This window comes from Rattus rattus, chromosome 3, assembly GCF_011064425.1.
Source record: "Rattus rattus isolate New Zealand chromosome 3, Rrattus_CSIRO_v1, whole genome shotgun sequence".
NCBI classification, from domain to species: Eukaryota; Metazoa; Chordata; class Mammalia; order Rodentia; family Muridae; genus Rattus; species Rattus rattus.
The window spans coordinates 157,414,719-157,438,025 of NC_046156.1; the positions used below are offsets into that span (position 1 = coordinate 157,414,719).

A 23,307-nucleotide genomic window follows, 5' to 3' on the forward strand; every position below is an offset into this window, starting at 1 on the left:
GACTGGAATATTAACTGCATGTATAAAGTCAATTTGTTGTGTAAATGTGACTGATCTCCAGTGAGCTTCTTTTTCATTGATGACACCATAATACAGGCCTAGTAAAGCAGATTATTGTACTACACTCAGTGTGACCATAAAGTCTCTCAGTTGCAAGATCTTTGGCCTTTCTGAATTCATGTAGAACAATTTTTCCCAAACACTATCTGTGCTCAGGATCTTCCTCAACACTTAGCTTCAGCTTAAAAGAAACCAGTTCAAAACGGGCCATTATTTTTATAGTTCTTATTTTAATTGTTAAATTTTATATATGAAGTGTGATAATTCAACATGTGAATATAGTATAAAATTGCTACATTTAAAGTAATTATCAATTTCAAAATCTTAAATTTTGACCAACACTGAATAGTTGTGCAGATTTGTGAGTGGAATACAGTATTGCAATACATTTATACAACATGCACCAATAAAATCATAGTATTTATTACTTTTATTCCTTTATCATTGTGTTGTGATTAAAGGTTGTTTGTTTTAGTCATTCACTATTATTTACTAGGTTGTTGTGAACTACAGCAAGCACACTATGTTTTATCACAATATGACTTACTCTGGAATTGAGGTCTTGGTCAACATCCTGATCCCCCACATCCCCTAGCTTCTAATAATTTTGTCCACTCTTATGGGATTGTTAGAAAAAAATAACAAATGCATATTATGCAAAATTTATTTCCCAGCTGTTTTGGAACAAATGACAGAATTTCATCACTTTTTTGGTGAAATAATATTTCATTTTCACGTACCACATAACCATTATCTATTCATTTCCCAATGAACTCTTAGATTTACTGTGTTGACAACTACAGTGATGACTAAAGCAGCACATATGAGAGGGATGTAGTTGTCTCTGCTTTGAAGATACTCTTTCATTTAGATATGGACCCAAAGGTAGAGTAGTTTAATCATATGTATACCTACATCTTATATTTTTGGAGGTTCAAAATTGCTTTATTTATTTATTATTAATCTTTATTAATATTCCTGTCATTTACATCTCAAGTTATATCCCCCTTCCTGGTTATACCTCCACACATACCCCCAGCCCATCTGCTCTTTCCCCCCCTCCCCTTTGCCTCTATGATGGTGCTCCCCCAACCACCCACCCATTCCTACCCCTCTGCTCCAGCCTTCCCCTACACTGGGGCATCAAACCTCCACAAGACCAAGGACCTCCCCTCACATTGATGTCAGACAGGGCCGTCCTCTGCTGAAGCCATGGATCCCTCCCTGTACACTCCTTAGAGCCTCATATGTATGTTCTTTCTTCCATTTCTTAAAATCTAAATACATGACATTTGTCCACTTCCTAGAATGGATGAATGAATGGATAGATTTTTAGTGTCATGGTTCCAAAATTAGTGTGTTCATCCCTTCATGAAAAAACAAAGAAAGTAGGACTAGAGAGAACATAGTTCAAAATAATGCTGCTACATGTAGGAAACCTATACCAGTGTTATACTAAATGGGGGAAAGGTCAAAGTACTTCTAGAATAAGGCAAGAGAGCCCGTTTTTCTACACTTACTTATTATACTGCTTGAAAGTTTCATTTGAACAAAAAGACAAGAAGAGGAAATAAAAGAGATAGAAATCGAAAAGAAGATCCTTATTTGCAGATGATAAGATCCTATGAATAAAAGAACCTAAAGATTCCATCAGAAATCTATTAGAAATTATAATCATATTCAGCAAGGTGGCAGCATACAAGTCACTGGACAAATATAAGTAGCCTTTCTACAATTCAATAACAAAGATGCTGAAGGAAAAAAAAATAAAGCAATGCTATTTGCAATAGCTTAAAAATATGCTAGAATGTATTTAACCAAGAAAGTTAAAAGTGTCTGTACACTGAAATTTTAAGGTACTAACTAAAGAAACTGGGGAACACCCTAGAATATGGAAAGCATCCAATCTCATGGACCACAAGAATCTATACTGTGAAAATGGAAGTAGTACCCAAAGCAGTCTATAGGTTCAATGCAAGCCCCATCAAAACTCTAAGGACATTATTCATGGAAACAGAAACCAAAATCCTAAACGTAAAGCAAATAGACCTCAGGTAGTCAACACAATCCTGAGAAGAAAAGAACAATGCCACAGGCATTATCACACTTAATTTTGAATTATACTAAAGAAAGCAGTATCCTAGAGGAATATAGTCAAAGTGCTTTATATACTTGCATGAAAATATTCATATGAAACCAAATGACTCTACACCAGTCAAGAAGAAAATTTACTGAAGCAATATGACACCACTTCTCTCCTCACATATTGTCACATACTGTAAAGTTTGTAAAAAACAGTCAATTGCTCAACTGTTATGAATATGAAAATAAAACCACATACATTACAGAAAGTAAATTTCATGATGTACGAGTAAACATGGTCATTTCCATCATTTATGCATTCTGTGGTAGGCTTCTGCCAGCATGGCATGCACATGGAAGCCCCAATTCAGGAATGAAAATCTGAAACCAAGCTTTCTGCTTTTGTGTACTCTGGCACTCTCTTTCTTAGAATTATTCAAGATTTAGAATATGAGCTCAACTATCTGCTTTTTTATGCTGAACCTGAGAATTCTGAAATTCACTTAGGAGAGCATTTATTTCTACAGGGATAAGAGTTCTAGTTGACCTGAAATTATTTAGTTGTCTAACGCAAAACACTTCATTTATATTAACTCTAAGCATAATGAATTCAAGTGAATTCAAGTTAAATTATCTCCCAATAGTTAACCCATTAAGCACACTAAAAGACATGAAGACACAAAGTTTTAGGAGAAAACTTGTTTTCTACAGCCACAATTGCAAAACCTGTTTTTGTGTCATGTGTCTTGAGGAAAGTTACTCAGCCTAAGTCCTCAAGTTTGTTATTAGTAAATGGGAGTTGAAAGTTATTTATAAACTCTTGTAAAGCTAAATACATAATAATATTAACAATATTCACAATAATATTCACAACAATAATATTAATAATAGTCATTAAGAATCACGAAAATTACTTATTATTGGTCTTGCTTTTTAAAATTTTATGAAGATCTTACAGGTCATTGAACCAATCTTAAGGAAGTTCAGGATTCTCAATTAAACAACTTTAGGTAGTCACCCACACTTTTCTTGAGCAATTGCCATGAGTAGTTCTACCCAATATTCCACCTGCCCATGTCTTTGAAAATATTAAATGAGAAGAATGATGAATCACTGTATGATACATAAGCTCTGGTTCCCATGAACTAAACAAAATTACAATAATCCTTCAACCCTAAAACATCACTTCTGGTTTTCTTCCCCATCCCATCTCCCATTATATGGTATATGTGCTCCTTTTCCAAGCTAAGATTCCTGTTCTTTTTTTTTTTTTTTTTTTGGTTCTTTTTTTCGGGGCTGGGGACCGAACCCAGGGCCTTGCGCTTCCTAGGCAAGCGCTCTCCCCCTGAGCTAAATCCCCCACCCCAGATTCCTGTTCTTTATATGACGATTCCATTTTTCTGGTCCTTCTTTGAACTTGCTCCAGTTGTTGATGGTCTTTGTCTTAGTTAGGGTTTTATTGCTGGGATGAGACACCATGAACAAGGCAACTCTTACAAAGGAACACATTTAATTGGGGCTGGCTTACAGGTTCAGAGATTTACTCCACTGTTAACAAGGCAGGAAGTATGGTGCCATACAGGTAGATGCGGTGATGGAGAAGGAGCTGAAAGTTCTGACTGATAGGTAGAGAGAATCACATTAGGACTGACTTGATCTTTTGAAACTTCAATGTCCACCTCCATTGACACATTTCCTTCAGCTACACCACACCTATTACAACAAGAATACAACTTTCAATAGCGCCACTCCCTATGAATCTATGGGGCCATTTTCTTTCTTTTTTTTTTTTAAATAGAATGGCTGTAATATGCTGTGTTTAAATGCTTGTGCTAATACTTTTTATTTCTTTTTATTTCTTTTTTTTCTTTATTAACTTGAGTATTTCTTATTTACATTTCGATTGTTATTCCCTTTCCCGGTTTCCAGGCCAACATCCCCCTAACTCCTCCCCCTCCCGTTCTACATGGGTGTTCCCCTCCCCCATCCTCCCCCCATTACCGCCCTCCTCCCAACAATCACGTTCACTGGGGGTTCAGTCTTAGCAGGATCAAGGGTTTCCCCTTCCACTGGTGTTCTTACTAGGCTATTCATTGCTACCTATGAGGTTGGAGCCCAGGGTCAGTCCATGTATAGTCTTTAGGTAGTGGCTTAGTCCCTGGAAGCTCTGGTTGGTTGGCATTGTTGTTCATATGGGTTCTTGAGCCCCTTCAAGCTCTTCCAGTCCTTTCTCTGATTCCTTCAACGGGGTCCCATTCTCAGTTCAGTGGTTTGCTGCTGGCATTCGCCTATGTATTTGCTGTATTCTGGCTGTGTCTCTCAGGAGAGATCTACATCAGGTTCCTGTTAGCCTGCACTTCTTTGCTTCATCCATCTTATCTAGTTTGGTGGCTGTATATGTATGGGCCACATGTGGGGCAGGCTCTGAATGGGTGTTCCTTCTGCCTCTGTTTTAATCTTTGCCTCCCTATTCCCTGCCAAGGGTATTCTTGTTCCCCTTTTAAAGGAGTGAAGCATTTGCATTTTGATCATCCGTCTCCAGTTTCATGTGTTCTGTGCATCTAGGGTAATTCAAACATTTGGGCTAATATCCACTTATCAATGAGTGCATACCATGTGTGTTTTTCTGTGATTGGGTTACCTCACTCAGGATGATATTTTCCAGTTCCCTCCATTTGCCTATGAATTTCATAAAGTCATTGTTTTGATAGCTGAGTAATATTCCATTGTGTAGATGTACCACATTTTCTGTATCCATTCCTCTGTTGAAGGGCATCTGGGTTCTTTCCAGCTTCTAGCTATTATAAATTAGGCTGCGATGAACATAGTGGAGCACGTGTCTTTGTTATATGTTGGGGCATCTTGTGGGTATATGCCCAAGAGAGGTATAGCTGAGTCCTCAGGTAGTTCAATGTCCAATTTTCTGAGAAACCTCCAGACTGATTTCCAGAATGGTTTTACCAGTCTGCAATTCCACCAACAATGGGGGAGTGTTCCTCTTTCTCCACATCCTCGCCAGCATTTGCTGTCACCTGAGTTTTTGATCTTAGCCATTCTCATTGGTGTGAGGTGAAATCTCAGGGTTGTTTTGTATGGGGGCCATTTTCATTCAAACTACTGCACTCTGTTTATAAACGATTGCCTGCACAACAAAACACTACAGGATCTGACAGTAGCTTAGACTACAAATGCACTTGCGTTTCTTTCCTGGATACTGTATTTCTCCTAATACAGGATAAGAGTCTTTTAGCTCTTTTGGCTCACACCTTTGGATCACATTGAACACTGGCCGTCAATTAAAATATCCAAGTCTTTTTCATGTGAATTCTTGTTAATCCACTTCTTCTTGAGCCTTGTATTAACTTCAACCCATAGTTCCAGTCTGATGGATTTCTGTGAATCCTCATCTTTCTCTGTGAGCCTATTAATGGTCTCTTCCAGCTTTGTGTCAATGACAAATGTGGTCGTGTCTTTATTTATGTTGCCAATAAGAATATTGACTAGCATCCAGCCAAGATGAGAACTCTGTGTAGATGCTAAAGATAGGTATCAGTGTGAGTTCAGGCTCCAGGCATACAGTTACTTAACTCTGTGACTATCCTTAGTTATACCACCACTATTTTACCACACTCTCATTGAAGGCATGTTGCATTTGGAATATGACCTACTGGAACAGCCTGGACTTTACTGTAACATACAATAGTTTCAGTTTAGCTTATTTAACCTCTGAGAAATATGTGTGCGTGTGTGTGTGTATATATATATAAAATTATGTGTATACATATAATATGTATATATAAATATATTATATAAATACAATACAATATATGTATAAATATACACATCTAAAGAAGAATATATATATACATATACGCTAATATATGTATATTTGGGCTAATGCCACAAACACTTCACTCACTCTGACCTCTGTATCTCCAATATTCAGAAAAACATAGGACCTTTCAATGATATAGAAGCAGATAATTGTTGGAACACAATTTAAGAATAAAGTCATGCAAGGGGAATTCTGAGAGCTTGTGAGGAAACTCAAAAAAATAAAAATAAAAATAAACTGGACAAGAGTCTTGGGCGAGCTACAAAACTCCTGAGTTTTTCAGGCAAGTGAGTGGAACTAGAAAATATCATCCTGAGTTAAGGTAGCTCAGACCCAAAAGTACATGCATGGTATGAGGACATTAGTAAAAAAAAAAAAAAACCGTACATAATTCCCAAGATACAGTTCACAGAACTCAAAAAGATCAACAAGTTGAGGATGCTTCAATTCCAATTGAGAGGGGAAAGAAAGCAACCACAAGGCAGGAGGGAGGGAGGGACAGGGAAAGGAAAGGGGATAGGGGTGGGGTGGGGGTGGGGAAAGGAACATGATCTAGTATTGGGTGGTGGAAAGGACTGAAGCCCTAAGGGCCAGCAAAAAGAATGGAAATAGGCAACCTCGAGAAGAAGGAGGTTGGGAAGACCCTCTAGAATGTCCCAGAGACCTGGGAAGTGAGAGACTCTCAGGACTCAAAGGGGAGGACCCTAGATGAAATGGCCTACAATGGGGAGAGGTAACTTGTAGAGCCTACCTCTAGCGGAAAGACAGGGCATCAAGTGAGGGATGGGGTTGCTATCCCACAGTCAAAGTTCTGACCTAGATTTCTTTTAGTCTGAAAAAAATGCAGGGAGAGAAATGGAGAAGAGCCTGAGGAAAGAAAGTCCAGAGACAGGCACAAAGTGGATCCAGCTCCAGGGGAGGCCCGAAGACCAGACACCATTACTGAGGCTATGGGACGCTCACAAAAAAGGACCTATCATGACTGCCCTACAAAAGACCCAACAAGCAGCTGAGTCAGATGCAGATATGTGCACCCAACCAATGAACCGAAGCTGCTGACCATTCTAGCTGAATTATGGAAAAGTTGGAGCAATCCTATAGTAGGACCAGAAGTCTCAATTAACCTGGATACCCAAGATCTCTCAGACACTGGTAGACCAACCAGGCAGAATACACCAGCTGAGATGAGGCCTCCAACACTTGTACAGCAGAGGACTCCCGGGTCGATGTTCAGTCAGAGAAGTTGCACCTAACCCTCAAGAGACTGGAGGCCCCAGGAAGTTTAGAGGTCTTGTGGGGTGGGTACATCCTTGTGGAGACACAGGGGGGTGGGGAGGGGAGGTGGTATGTCATGTAAAACTGTTAGGGTTGGGGGTGGACCAGGAGGGGAATAAAATCTGGAGTGTAAAAATTAATTAATTAGTTAAAAATTAAATGTCAGTTTTTTGTTTGTTTTTTTTTTTAAGAGTATTGTGACATCAGTTTCTTCAAAACACAGAATTGTTCTTGGAATATGTTTTCATGCTTATCCCAGGTGTAGTGGGTAGAAGTGACTTTATTTCAGCTGATGTTTTCATTTACCTTTACAAAACAATTTTTGTGGCTTGTCGTTTTGATTAAACATCTGTTAGAACAGCTAAGATCAAAAGTTCAAGTGATAATACATGCTGGAGAAGGCTTGGAGCAAAGGGAAACACCTCTTCATTGCAGGTGGGAGTGCAAACATATACAACTACTTTGGAAATCAATTTAGTAGTTTCTGAGAAAAATGGGAATGGTTCTATTTCAATACTCAGTTATACCTAAAATATGCTCCAACATTCCAGAAAGACACTTGCTCAACTATGTTCATAGCAGCTTTATTCATAATAGCCAGAAACTGGAAACAACATAGATGTCCTTCAAAAGAAGAATGGATACAGAAAATGTAATACATCTACACAGTGGAATACTATCCATGCTATGAAAAGCAAAAACATCATGAATTTTGCAGGCACATGGGTGGATTTTGAGAATATCATGTTGAGTGAGGTAACTCAGTCCAAAAAAGGACATGCAGAATATGCATTAACTTATAAGTGGATATTAGCCATAAGGCTCCAATTATTTTTACTAAGTTTGTAGCCAGTTCCTTATTCTTCTGTCCTTTTAGAAAGAAAAGGTGGGACCCAGACAGGAACTGCCTATGAGAATCCAAGAGACCCTCAGCTCTCCTTATCTTTTCTTTTCTATTTGACCTTGTTCCAAATGTGTGTTCTTCTATGTAGACTCCCTTTCAGAGACTTAACTCATATACTGAAACATGCTCATTGTCATTTTAATATTGCCAAATAGAGATGGAAATGCCATAACAATAATATTTAGAGAGGGGAGAAATGAGGAAATCAAGGCAACCAACCAACCAACCAAACAAACAAACAAAAGCCAATGGCACTTCCTAGGTTATGGAGTTCTTTTTATTTCACAGTTATGCACATGAACTGATAACGTCATTTATAAAATAGAATGAACATGTATTATTTATTTTTTTAAGGACAATCCTGTTTTTGCATCCCCAGAGAGCTGATATTCTTTGGCATTCATTCATCCATTTACTCTAGAAATAACGTCATGAATGTAAAAGTGACCAAAAAAAAAAATCGCTGATCTCAAGAAGCTTATATTCTACTGCACAGATATATAGACACTTTAAAGGAAGATAATACATTTTGAAGCCCAATAAATGTGATTAGTGCTTTAAAGAATAAAGAAAAGATGATAAGGAAGGCAAATGTGAGGCACAACTTCACAATGTTTGTGATGATTTGTTTCCCACTAAGAGTTATTTGCACAAACAAGTAGAGGTGTTTTCCTGATAAAGTTCACCCATGGAAATTGTATCATCATAGATTTCTACTTCAAAGCTTCTTGTAATAGACAGCACCTGCTTTTCTGCTGGGTCAAATGGCTGCTGTCTCCTGTGTGCCATTCTTCCACCTCTCACACCTCCACACATTCTTGTCCCCTTTCCAGTCCTCATCAAATATCTTTCCATGTGCTTACTGTGGAAGATGTGTTCTCCCACCAAGAGACATGACATTTTGAAAAGGCCTTTGACTTCTAGCATGATCATATTAATATATGGAAAATGTTCCCTTTTGAACAAGCCCTCTAATTTCACCAATCTTAATCTCTCTAATGTGGCACATCTCATTCTGTGACAAGGTACTATGTGGTCAACGATTTAATACCATAAGGGTGACTTGTCTTTTCACATGTTTTAAGTAATTCCATCTAGTTTAAAAATGTATTTGACTGACAGTTGCAAAATTCATTACTTTATATCTACAAATAGGAAACAGCCTACCAGAATTGTTTTTGTTCTCTTAGGTGATAGTTTTATTAGAATTAAAAAAAATAAAATCTCCAAACTGAAGGTTATAGAACAACCCATGACACTATTTAAGAACTTTTATATTACCTGAGGTTATTTGTAGACAAAGATTATTTTTATCATGGATAATTTTATGGAAGTGAGAGACAATACCTTTGATCAGAATTAGTCCTTAAGGTATAGAATGGGCATGTTTCAAAGTTTTGGAGAGGCAAACTCTCAAGAGATATGGTGAAAGAAAGATAGGGGCATTAAGTCAGCTTCTAGAGCCTGGTCCTGTCTCTCAGGACAGCAGAATATAAGTCCTCACATTCCCTCAGCAGATGATACAAAGGAAGGTGAGAAAATAAGCTACTGTAGACCACACAGCCTTAGACTGGAACAGATAGGATCAAACCTGACCTATGTGGCTCTACTTCCTGTTGGTTATCTTTCCAGTAGTTCATATCATAGGGGAAGTCAAACTAAATTCATACCAAATATCAGTTATTATAGAAATCTAAACTGTGAAATCTTGCTAACCAAAGAATATTGGGTCACATGTGATTTTTAAAGTAATCGAGTCCAGTTAGCTACAAAACCACCCCCACGCACCCCCAGTATGAAAGACAGAAAATCTTGCTCCATATTGCCTTATACAATCATTTTTAGGGAGTATGGCAAGTGCTGTCAGCATATTTGGAAAGCACGACAAACCCACCAAGTAATTTACACTAACAGAGCAGTGAAAATTCAAGACTGGAATCTGAATCTCATCTCTAGTGCAGTGTCCTAAGAAATGTCTCTTCTAGCCTCTGCTAAAATTTCAGTTAAGAAGCTCCTCTAAAAGCCATCTTCGTTCTTATGGGTGCCAGACACTGATGGGTCCCCATAGTCATGATCTCTGCACAGAGTATTCAGTTCTGTTCCGAGAAGTGTTGCTCAACCACACACACCAGTCATAACCTAAGCCAGACATCTCAAAACTTCATATCTCTGATCAAAAGAAAACAGAGTCTAGGAAAGTCTGTGGATGAATTGGCACTCACAGAAAAATTCACAGAGGAAAAATACCAGTTCATTGCTTATATGAGATCTGTATTTGTATTAATACAATGATCATATAATTTATCTTCCTAGTCAGAGCTATTGAGAGATATATTGTTAAAAAGTACCTAAGATTCTAGGCATATAATGTAGCTGGGCAGCACATGGTGGCTTTTATAACAGTCGCTTTGGCATCATCTTTGTAAATGAGGAAATCATCGAATTAATATAGATGTACCATGCAGTATTGACTTTCAGGATTATATTGAATGGCCACTGGCTATATTTGGAATACATAAGAAGTGAACCATTCTGTGTACACAATGGCAGTCTGTGGTTAAGTGAGCCTCAAGAAATGGCATTAGAGTAAGTAGTGAGAGCAGGTCTTTGAGATAAGGTTAGAAATCAAGAAAAAGTAAGGCTGTTGCTGTTCTGAGGCTCCACAGAACTTTGTTCCTGGTTATACAGCAGCTCTTTATAAGAACTATGGTATTTATCTATGAACAACTCCCACATACACACTGCTCCTCTCTGCAGACTCCGTGCTTAGCAGAGATTTACTTTGACCAAATTTAGTAACCTGTGGAAGGTAAATGATGATTGTAGGGTCAAGATTCTTAACCCCAATTTAACTACAATTGACATAAAGATAAATTTCCTCTTGGTTAAAAGATGATAATAAAAAAGTAATTAAATATATAAACCTCATTAAGATTGAGGAAAACTGTCCCATGCAAAGCCCAGAGGTCTCCCTTAGTTTTGTTTGGATTTCATTTGTAGATGGAGGGGCATGAAAGCAATGGGACCTGTTCAAGTTTGCCCCACTTTAACACTAGGCAGAGCACAGTCTTCACTGACAGCCCCTTTCCAGTTTCTAAGGGCATGTCTGGTGATCTCCGCATTGCTCCACAGACAGATGACCAGTTTTCCCAGCTTCTTTTGGTTCTTGTATAGCAGAAGTTACTGCAATGTTTTCTAAGACAACCGGAATGGTAAATATTCTTTCCAAACTTCAACCATGATGGAATCAGAGTTCTAAATAAAGTGCTTACATGTGTTGTTAAACAGCTTAATTCACCTCTGTTTACTTTGCCTCCAGGAATATTCCTGGCTGGGAGCTCTGGAGCTTCATTTATGGCTAGCTCAGTTAAGGCAGGCCATGACATGCTTCCAAGATGGCCTCTGGGCAGAATTCAAAAGAGCTGTTTCAAATTCTTTCTAGCAGCAAAGATGGAATAAATAAATATAATTTTAATAGCAACTATGAGAGAGATGTAAGAGTCATATCTTCTCTGGAATGAGATAGGATATAAATACATAGATAACTATGCAGGTTTCCATCCCAGGTATTTGTTTACAAGGAAAGAGTTGGATAATTCAACTCCATGTACTTTATCACTAGCAGGGTTATTTTCCTGAAGTGAGAATCCAGTTCTATTGTTTTTCTGCCTTCTACTTCCATGCCTTTCATTATCTACTAGTGTACAATTCTCATTCCCATTTATAAGACTTGAGGTTCTATATAATTTCCCAACCATTTCTCATTCCTGACACACAGTCTTCTATTCCCAATTAGCAACTGGATCAGCAGTTAGGCAGGGTGAGTCACAAATAATATTTACCATCATAATCCTCTTAGGAAACACTACAATCATTTCTGCCTTGTAGACATGGTCGGCTGGCAAAACTGGTTACCTCTCTGCTAAACAGACTGAAATGCTATGAAAGACCATGAAGACATTGGACAAGGACCTGTCTCTAAGTTCTGGTAACTACAATATAAACTCCTGTAGCTGTCTTTGCTACTTTGTGGTTTCTCCTTTTCCCACCCTTTATCCTCCTGGTTTCACTCCCTATCACTAGATTGGAGAGAAAGGATAGAGGATAAAGCGGGAGATGGAGATCCATGAATCTAATTTATTTCTTATTGTTTCTTCTTTGAGCCCACTACTAACCACAAACAACCTTCCTGAGTGACCAACAATCATCTATGCCACCCATCAGAGCGCTAGCATTTATATATCTTCTAAAAATATTCCCAGAATTCTAAATGTCACACAACTGCAGAAACTATTTCCTACTGGTGAAGCTGTTCCTCTGCTAGAGCATGAGGTAAATCATAGTCAGCTGCTTTGAAGCAGCCCCATATTCTCACACCTGGGATTAAAACAAAAAACCATATACATAAACTCCAAAGTCCATAATTTTAGTGGAAATGTAGTTTTCAAATCATTTTGTTAAATATAAAATATGATTATCTGGGTCATATGATCAAAGTATCTTTTTTTAAATGTTTACACGAATGGTCAACTTTATATTTTATATATTTTTATTGGTTATTTTATTTGTTTACATTTTTTTCCAGAGCTGAGGACCGAACCCAGAGCCTGGTGCTTGCTAGGCAACCGCTCAACCACTGAGCTAACTCCCCAAGCCCATAATCAGAGTATCTTTAGTGTTCATAGAAATGGCCAAAGTCTCTTCCAGTTGGTTGAGATCAAAAGTTTATATTTCTAAACATCCCTGTTTCTTTAATGAAAGATAAAATTCAGTTCTTTCTCTACAGATATGCATAATGATTGGTCAATAAAGTATTTGTAAAGGGGGAATAATTCAGTTCTTCTTAGTCTACAGAAATCTTCCACTACTGCCTTTCTTACTTCTTCACCTTGTTTCTCACAGTCTTTTCCTTATTCCAGTAACTTCACCACCCTCATCTGCTGTCCCAAGGAAAAGCAGTTGACAGGCTTGAAGCATTTCAATTATTTGACACCTCATTCAGTTACTTTCTTCTTGCAGTGTCTTCTTTTATCCTGAAAGCAGAGAGAAAAATGTTTAACAAGCACAATATACAGCTTTTCTTTAGCAATCCCCCTTCACATGCAGAGAAAGAAGAACACTCCTCCATTGTTGGTGGGATTGCAGACTGGAACAACCATTCTGGAAATCAGTCTGGAGTTTCCTCAGAAAATTGGACATTGAACTGCCTGAGGATCCAGCTATACCTCTCTTGGGCATATACCCAAAAGATGCCCCAACATATTACAAAGACACGAGCTCCACTATGTTCATCGCAGCCTTATTTATAATAGCCAGAAGCTGGAAAGAACCCAGATGCCCTTCAACAGAGGAATGGATACAGAAAATGTGGTATATCTACACAATGGAATATTACTCAGCTATCAAAAACAATGCCTTTATGAAATTCATAGGCAAATGGTTGGAACTGGAAAATATCATCCTGAGTGAGGTAACCCAATCACAGAAAAACACACATGGCATGCACTCATTGATAAGTGGCTATTAGCCCAAATGCTTGAATTACCCTAGATGCATAGAACAAATGAAACTCAAGACAGATGATCAAAATGTGAATGCTTCACTCCTTCTTTAAAAGGGGAACAAGAATACCCTTGGCAGGGAATAGAGAGGCAAAGATTAAAACAGACACAGAAGGAACACCCATTCAGAGCCTGCCCCACATGTGGCCCATACATATATAGCCACCAAACTAGATAAGATGGATGAAGCAAAGAAGTGCAGAAGTGTAGATCGCTCCTGAGAGACACAGCCAGAATACAGCAAATACAGAGGCGAATGCCAGCAGCAAACCACTGAACTGAGAATAGGACCCCCGTTGAAGGAATCAGAGAAAGAACTGGAAGAGCTTGAAGGGGCTCGAGACCCCATATGTACAACAATGCCAAGCAACCAGAGCTTCCAGGGACTAAGCCACTACCTAAAGACTATACATGGACTGACCCTGGACTCTGACCTCATAGGTAGCAATGAATATCCTAGTAAGAGCACCAGTGGAAGGGGAAGCCCTGGGTCCTGCTAAGACTGAACCCCCAGTGAACTAGATTGTTGGGGGGAGGGTGGCAATGGGGGAGGATGGGGAGGGGAACACCCATAAAGAAGGGGAGGGGGAGGGGGATGTTTGCCGGAAACCAGGAAAGGGAATAACACTCAAAATGTATATAAGAAATACTCAAGTTAATAAAAAAAAAAAATCCCCCTTCACCTATTTCTTCTCAGCAGGTAAACAAAGAAAAATCCAACACAAAAATCTTTCTGTTACACTGTTCTCACTTTCCTCAACTCCTTTCTTCTCTCTCCTTCCTTTTCCCTTAAATATTTTTTGCTTCTTAACTATCAATCCACAGGCAACCTCATGGATGTTATTGTAGCATTTTTATACACACTTTTTTTAATTGACTCTCCTCCTTCTCCTCCTTCTCCTCCTTGTGGTTTCCTTCCTTCCCTCAGTAGCCACTGTTCAACTTTCATGACACATATATTCTTATATTCTCTCTCCCAAACCGTCTTTTCCTTAAAATCTATTTTTTCCTTTTCATGATCTCTCTTTTAGTTTATACATATATCACAAACATAGACACACACACACATATATATATATATATTTCACATATGAGTGAAAGCAGGAAATATTTGTATTTCTGAGTAGATAACCAGGCTAATTACTTCATAGCTTTTGTGAAGAGAATAGCAATGAATATAGATATGCAAGTATCTTCAAGGAAAGACTTAGAAGCTTTGACTACATATCAAGGAATGGTAAAGCAGGGTTATATGGTACTTTTATTTTTAATTTTCAAAGACTCTCCTTACCAATTTTTATACTGGTGTCTCACATCTGTTTACATCTCTCTGAGCAATGAATAATGATTCATTCATCTTTTGTCACATATTCACTAAGTCATAGAACTTTCCAATCAATAAATGAGCTAATAAACTGAACAGATAGTTGTCAAAAGAAACAGAAAAAGCCAATACATGCTTTTGAAAGTGCTCAAAATACCTAGCCATCTGAGAGATACAAATTGAAACTACCTTGAGATTTCCTCTTTCTCTGTAACTTCTCCCCCAGAAACATGGGTCAATTCTACTAACTTAAGTTGCTCCCTTGTGGTTTACTCTTCTACACACTGACTTTTGCACCCCTGACTCTGTGTTCTCTAAGGTCAGCAAATATCTAGTCATTGCATAACCCAGTAAGTGCCCAGCTTTGTTCTGGCTGAGTTCCAGCTGCTTTCTGTGCAATCTTGACTTCTTTCCCACTTTCTCTACCACTCTTACCCTTTGGTTTCCATCCACTCACCTGCTCTTCTGGTTCACTCAAATCTCTGTTAAGCATTTTCTTCTCAAAGCTTCAAGGAAGATACTTGTACCTAGCTCTGACTCCTCAGAACATACTCTGAACTACCCTTTGCCTAAATTGTTTACTGGTCAGCTTCAAATCCATCTTCATTCCGTAGGCACAAATTTATATATCTATATCTCGAAAGCACTAATAAGGCTATCAGATATTCTCACCTTGCTTCATCTTCTCCTTTCTGCTTTTCCTTCACTATTTCCTTTCTGGAAAAAGGAATTTCTGGTAATTCCTGGTACTTTGAGCATTACTGCAACAGTAAGTGACATAATAGCTTTTAAAATAATCACTTTTTCCACTCAAGTCACCTGGCATTGGTATCTATTGCTTACACACAAGATATCCTGTCTCTGTAGCCAGAATGCTCTTCAATGTCTTCTGTCTTGGCAGTTTCATCCAACCTTATAAGATTCCATATTTTCATGTGCTCATTCGCTCACAGTCCAGAAACACCACCATTGATCCTAGACTCCCTCTTGTTGCAAAAATGAAAGTAAAAATTAAAATTGAAAATTCTGTCATATCAGCAAATTTCTTGGCACTCTCATGATAGATTATCATGCTTTTAAAATTTTTTATTAGATATATTTCTTTATTTACATTTCAAACGTAATTCCCCTTCCTGGTTTCCTGTCCATAAGCCCTCATTCCTCCCCTCCCCCTGCCTCCCCTATACAGGTATTCTCCCTATACATCCCCCTTATTGTCCCACCCCCATATTTCACTGCACTGGGGGTCTAACCTTGGTACAATCAAGGGTTTCCCCTTCACTGGTGCCCCAACAAGGCTATTTATTCTCTGCTACATATGCAGTAGTGGTTTAGTCCCTGGAAGCTCTGGTTGGTTGGCATTGTTATTTTTATGGGGTTGCAAGCTCCTTCAAGTCTTTCAATACTTCCTCTAATTCCCCCCAAGGGGGCCCTATTCTCAGTTCGGTGGTTTGCTGCTAACATTAACCTCTGTATTGGACATGCTCTGGATGTGTCTCTCAGGAGAGATCTATATCCAGTCCCTTTCAAAATGCATTTTCTAGTTTCGTCAATCTTACCTAGATTTGGCAGCTGTATATAAATGGGCCACATGTGGATCAGGCTCTGAGTGGCCACGCCTTGACTCGCTGTTCTAAACTTTGCTTCCATATCCCCTCCTATGGATATTTTTCCCCTTTTAAGAAAGAGTGGGAACATCCACATTTTGGTCATCCTTCTTCTTGAGCTTCCTGTGGTCTGTGGATTGCATCGTGGGGAATCTGAGCTTTTGGGCTAAATGAGTTCCTACCAAATGTGTTTTTCTGTGATTGAGTAACCTCACTCAGGATGATATTTTCTAGTTCATTCCATTTGCCTATGAATTTTGGGAAGTCATTGTTTTTGATAGCTCAGTAGTACTCCATTGTGTAGATGTACCACATTTTTTAAACCCATTCCTCTGTTGAAGGGCATCTGGGTTCTTTCCAGCTTCTGGCTATTTTAAGTAAGACTGCTATGAACATAATGGACCATGTGACTTTGTTGTATGTTGGAGCATCTTTTGGGTATATTCCCAAGAGAGGTATAGCTGGATCCTCAGGCAGTTCAATGTCCAATGTTCTGAGGAACCCCCAGACTGATTTCCAGTGTGGTTGTAACAGTTTGCAATCCCACCAACAATGCAGGAGTGTTCCTCTTTCTCCACATCCTCGCCAGCATCTGCTGTCACAAGAGTTTTTGATCTTAGTCATTCTGACTGGTGTGAGGTGGAATCTTAGGGTTGTTTTGATTTGCATTTCCCTGTTAACTAAGGATGTTGAACATTTCTTTAGGTGCTTTTTGGCCATTCGATAATCCTCAGCTGAGAATGTTTTGTTTAGCTCTCTACCCCATGTTTTAATAGGGTTATTTGGCTCTCTGGGGTCTAACTTCTTGAGTTCTTTGTACATTTTGGATATTAGCCCTCTATCAGATTAGGATTGGTAAAGATCTTTTCCCAATATGTTGGTTACTGTTTTGTCCTAATGACAGTGTCTTTTGCTTTACAAAAGCTTTGCAGTTTTATGAGGTCCCATTTGTAGAGTCTTGATCTTAGAGCATGAGCCATTGGAGTTTTGTTCAGGAAATTTTCCCCAGTGCCCATGTGTTCGAGACTCTTCTCCACTTTTTCTTCTATTAGTTTGAGTGTATCTTATTTGATGTGGAGGTCCTTGATCCACTTGGACTTAAACTTTGTACGTGATGATAAGAATGAATTAAAATTTGCATTCTTCTACATGCTGACCTCCAGTTGACCAGCACCATTTGTTGTAAATGCTATCCTTCTTCCATTGGGTGGTTTTACCTCCTTTGTCAAAGATCAAGTGACTGTAGGTGTGTGGGTTCATTTCCGGGTCTTCAATTCTGTTCCACTGATCTACCTGCCTGTCTCTGTACCAATACCATACAGTTTTTATGACTATTGCTCTGTAATACCGCGTGAAGTCAGGGATGGTGATTCCCGAAGAAGTCCTTTTATTGTTGAGCATAGTTTTCACTATCCTGGGATTTTTGTTATTCCAAATGAATTTACAAATTGCTCTTTCTATCTCTATAAAGAATTGAGTAGGAATTTTGATGGGGATTGCATTGAATCTGTAGATTGCTTTTGGCAAAATGGCCATTTTTACTATATTAATCCTGCCAATCCATGAGCATGGAAGATCTTTCCATCTTCTGGATATTTCTCAATTTCTTTCTTCAGCGACTTGAAGTTCTTGTCATACAGATCTTTCACTTGCTTGGTTAAAGTCACACCAAGATATTTTGTATTATTTAGGACTACTGTGAAGGGTGTCATTTCCCTAATTTTTTTCTCAGCTTGTTTATCCTTTTTGTAGAGGAAGGCTACTGATTTTTTGAGTTAATTTTATACCCTGACACTTTGCTGAACTTGTTTATCAGGTTAGGTAGTTCTCTGGTGGAACTTTTCCAGTCACTTAAGTACACTATCATATCATCTGCAAATAGTGATATTTTGATTTCTTCCCTTACAATTTGTATCCCTTCACTGTCTGATTGCTCTGGCAAGGACTTCGAGTACTATATTGAATAAGTAGGGAGAGAGTGGGCAGCCTTGTCTAGTCCCTGGTTTTAGTGGAATTGCTTCCAGTTTCTCTCCATTTAGTTTGATGTTAGCTACTGGTTTGCTGTATATTGCTTTTACTATATTTAGATATGGACCTTGAATTCCTGATCTTTCTGGGACTTTTGTCATGAAGGGGTGTTGAATTCTTTTTTGGAATTTTTTTAAGCCAGGCTAGTATGTATCTAAGGTTAAGCCTGGAGTGTTACCAGAACTTTTAAAGTTTGATTAATAAGTAAACAAACTATATTAAATTGATTTACATTGCTCATGTTTAGTTGTTTATGTTTTTATATTTTCTTTTCCTAATAAATCACAATTATCATTAATAAAAGTTCATCCCCTTTGAAGTCAAAATACACATTAATTCAGTGCATAACATTTAGAATTAGCAAGTATTTCTGTTTAAAACTTCTAATATACAAATTAGGCTAATATATCCACAAATCCCATGGTTGTTACATTTGAATGTTACATATAACATTCAAAACTATTAGCACCACACAGAAATCTATTTTCTTGCATAGTACTCTATAATGGTATAGAGTGGCATAATTCCTGTGTTATTATAATGCTTATACAAAGTATCTATTCTGATAATCCTTCAATAGCTAATTACAAAGGGATCTGAAAAGACATTTTCTTACACTAAGCTTCTATTATACCAGGCAGAAAGAAGAGCAAGCTCTGCTGGTCATTGATGGACAACCTTCTATGTTGACATGTTCTCACCCCATCCTTTTTATTCTCTCAGTGCCATTGTTTAACGACGTGAATAAGCTCTGGATCATAGCTATAGTGTTTCTGAAATCTTTCCAAGGTAGAAAGCTTCTGCTTCTGCTTCTGCTTCTTCCTCTTTTTCCCCTTCTTCTTTTCCTTTTTCTTCCTTCTCCTCCTGCTTCAGACTCTTCCTTTTCCTTCTTTTCTTGTCATTCTTGTTATTCTTTTCCCTTTTTCCTTTTCCTCCTCTTCTTTCTCTTCCTCCTCTTCATTCTTTCTCCTCTTCCTCTTCCTCATCGTCTTCTTCCTCCTCTTCTCCGTTCCTCCTCTTTCTCTTTCTCCTTCTCCTCCTTCTTCTTCTCCCTCTTCCTCTTCCTCCTCATTTTCTTAAGTTTGATTCCTCTAATCCCTAGGATACTGATAGCAGTGGCATTCTTTCTTTATTGGATATTTTATGTATTTACATTTCAAATGTTATCTCCTTTCCCAATTTCCCCTCTGGAAAATCCCTCTCTAATCCTCCCTCCCCCTGCTTATAGGAGGATGCTTCCCCTCCCAACCATCCACTCCTACCTCACTGCCCTGGCATTCCCCTACACTGGGGAATTTGAGCCTTCACAGGACCAAGGGCTTCTCATCCTATTGATAAGAGAAAAAGCCATCCTCTGCCAAATATGTGGCTGGAGCCAAGGGTATACTCTTTGGTTGGTGGTTTAGTCCCTGAGAGCTCTGCCAGGTATGGTTGGTTGATATTGCTGTTCTTCCTATGGGGTGCAAACCCCTTCAGCTCCATCAGTCCTTTCTCTAACTGGTTCATTGTGGTCCCTGTGCTCAGTCCAATGCTTGGCTGCTAGCATCAACATCCGTATCAATAAGGCTCTGGCAGAGCCTCTCAGGAGACAGTTGTAACAGGCTCCTGTCAGAAAGCACTTTTTGGTATCTGCAATAGTATCTGAGTTTGGTGTTTGTATATGGGCTGCCAGAAGTGGGAGGAGGGATGGGATAGGGGGTTTATGGATGGGAAACCAGGAAAGGGGATAACATTTGAAACGTAAATAAAAATATCTAATAAAAAAATAGAAAAGAAAGTTTCTATACTTTGCTATAATGACAGAAAGCTGGTCAAACAACTAATACATTTTGTCTTCTGTTATTCTTCTACAAAACACTCAGTGGGAACTGGGTATTCTGAAAACAAGAAAAATACAAAAACCCTTTTAGCAACTACCCAGAATGAGCACAATGAAGGTTTTATTCAATCAAAAAAATGAGGAATATGAACATGAACTATCATTTTTTAAAGTTCTTCAATAGTTGCTTTTGTTCCAAATTAAATACAGTGTCAAGATGAGTTTATTCTGAAAAACATTACAACTTTACTTCCCAATAAACTAAAAGGGAACTATCTCAATATTCTACAAGAAACTGAGAGATTAAGGAATTCAACCTAAAGATACAAATTTTATTATTCATCAACACAAGGTTACATTACATTACTTCCATACTATCTTCATGATTATAATATAGTAAATGAGAAAATGTGGTTTTCTCTGATGTAAAATAGAATTATTTGAGGGTTTTCCCCTCCAATTATTTTACATTCTATACTTCAATTCTATAAATGTGTATATCTGTGTTTGCATGAACATATTCACAGATGTGCACATGCCTGTGGAGGCCAGAGAAGAGTTTCAAATTTTTGGAGCTGGAGTATGAGATGCCTCACATATGCGCCAGGAACTGAACTCAGATTCTCTGCAAAAGCAGCAAGCACTCTTCTCTGGTCAGTCATCTCACTTCCCTAGTCCCTTGTTTTGTCTCAATTTTTGTTTTGTAATGCTGTAGATCAAACCCACAACCTAATGCATGCTAAACAATGCTCTACCCCTGAGGCACTCTTCAGCCAAGAAAATACCACTCTTACATTTCATGAGAAGTATAAATTCAATTTAAAGTCAAAGAATAAAGCTCACTTGAACATACATTTTTATGTGTGCTCACTAAAGTACAGTATAAAATCACATTTATATTTAATTTTATGTCTAAAAGTGCTATGAAGTTGTTGTAATGTATTATATATCGTCTCATAACTTAAATGTTTGTTTACTTTATTAATTGAGTTCCTAGATTCATGTGTCTTCCTTTTTTTAACATGAAAGATTCTTTGAGGAGAATCTCAATGAGGAGACTGACCAATGGTTTCTCAGAAAGTTGGCAGATGAGAAAGAATCACAAGATGAGCTTGAGACTGCCTGTTAGAGACCTTACTGGCAGCTCTTCTTGTACCTTCAGAAAGCAAAGTCATCTAGTGAAATCCATGCTGCTATGTAACTGACCTGACCTCAGATGATGCACCATGTGTTTCATAAAACACCCATGACAAGGCTGCCAAGACAGAAAGTAAATGAAAATTGGCCCTATCGTTCCTATCCAAATCACTATATTTTCTTCAAATTGACATTTTTAAAAGACACTTCACTTAAGGTGTTGTTATTTTGAGAACTTTTAAAAACTACATATTTTAATTAAAATATAATTGCATTACTTTCCTTTTTCTCTTCTCTCCCTATCTCTTCCATTACCAACTTCACTATCAAATTGATATTTTTCTGTGAATATATATACATATATGAATATATAGAGACACAAATATGTATTATATACATATACACACAATGTGTATGTGTGTGTATATATGTATATATATGTATATATATATGTATATATATGTATATATATGTATATATGTATATATATGTATATATATATATATAACCTGCTGAGCCCATTTTTATAGCTTGAACACATTATATTGGGTCACTATGCAGTACAGTAGGCTCATCCTTGGGAGAGGCTAATTCTCCATCTTGGAGAGCTTGTTACATAGTCAAATTTTAAATCTTTCATTTCCTGTTGATTTTGAAAGAAGTGGGAAGTTTTGCTAAGTTTACATAGTAAAATAATCCATACATTTTTAAAATGATTGTTTCTTCCTTTCTTTCCACCCTCTCTTCCTTTTGATTCCTGCTAGGTGGTGAGTTCTTTTTCTCAATCAATTAAAGAATTAAAAGACATGAAACGATCTCATAGCAAAGTAAAAGCAAAGTTTATTGACAACTATTACAACCTCTGACATCCAGTCAGAGCTGAACAGTTGCAAATCCAAAGGCTTTACTGGGTTCAAGCATTCCCCTTTGGTGACTCTCTCTACTCCCTATTTTGTGTATGAAAATTGGGTCTCTTGCTTCTGTTCTTGAGCACAGAAAGGGATACTGTAGATTCAACATTTTGGTTCACAAGCAAGAAAACATCTATGGTAGTGACCTCCTCAGTGTCTACTTACTGCTTGGGATGCTGACTGGCTAGAATGTGAATGGGCTACCAGTCCCATCAGCCCCCTTATTTTATGGTGTAACAGAGAATGAAAAAAATACTGCAGGTGAGAGGAAACGGCTTACACTTGTGTATAGGCTCGCTGCTGTGGACAAAGACTCATAAAGAGATTCGTTCATCCTAGTATCCCACCTCCCTCCCTTTCTCCCTTCTTCTCTCCCTCCCTTTCTTTCTTGCCTTTCCTCTCCCCTCCTTTCCTCTTTTTGTTCCTCACTCACTTACTCCTTCCCTCCCTCTCTTTTTTCCCTTTCTTCAATCTTTTCTTTCCAAAGATCTGAACCATTGTACTTTTTTTTTTTAATGTGAGGAGAGAAAATACTGATCTGACCATATCCTTTCTTTAGTGGGTTTTGTCTTCCAGGCAATTTAAAGTCCATCTTTTCTCATAAATTTAAAATGTGTCCCTGTTATTAGTAGTAAGTCTCCCAATGTGTTTGACTCTATTTCTTGACAGAAAGTTCTATTTCTTCACATGATCTGGTTTGCCTATACTAATACCATACGGTAACCTCAGAGAATTTCTAAAGATTTGTAGTACCTTCCATTTTC

At 38.0% G+C, this 23,307-nt stretch overlaps 1 long non-coding RNA gene across 1 annotated transcript in view; it reads right to left on the bottom strand.

Annotated features, from left to right (window-relative positions):
• Positions 1-12,773: 12,773 nt before the first annotated feature.
• The window catches only part of LOC116897080, a 38,357-nt gene continuing 27,823 nt past the window's right edge, over positions 12,774-23,307 (bottom strand). The window contains exons 3-4 of the long non-coding RNA XR_004387395.1: positions 15,885-16,027; positions 12,774-13,189 (exon numbers count right to left, since the gene is read on the bottom strand). This is a non-coding gene — a long non-coding RNA (uncharacterized LOC116897080). The remainder of the gene's footprint in view (positions 13,190-15,884; positions 16,028-23,307) is intronic.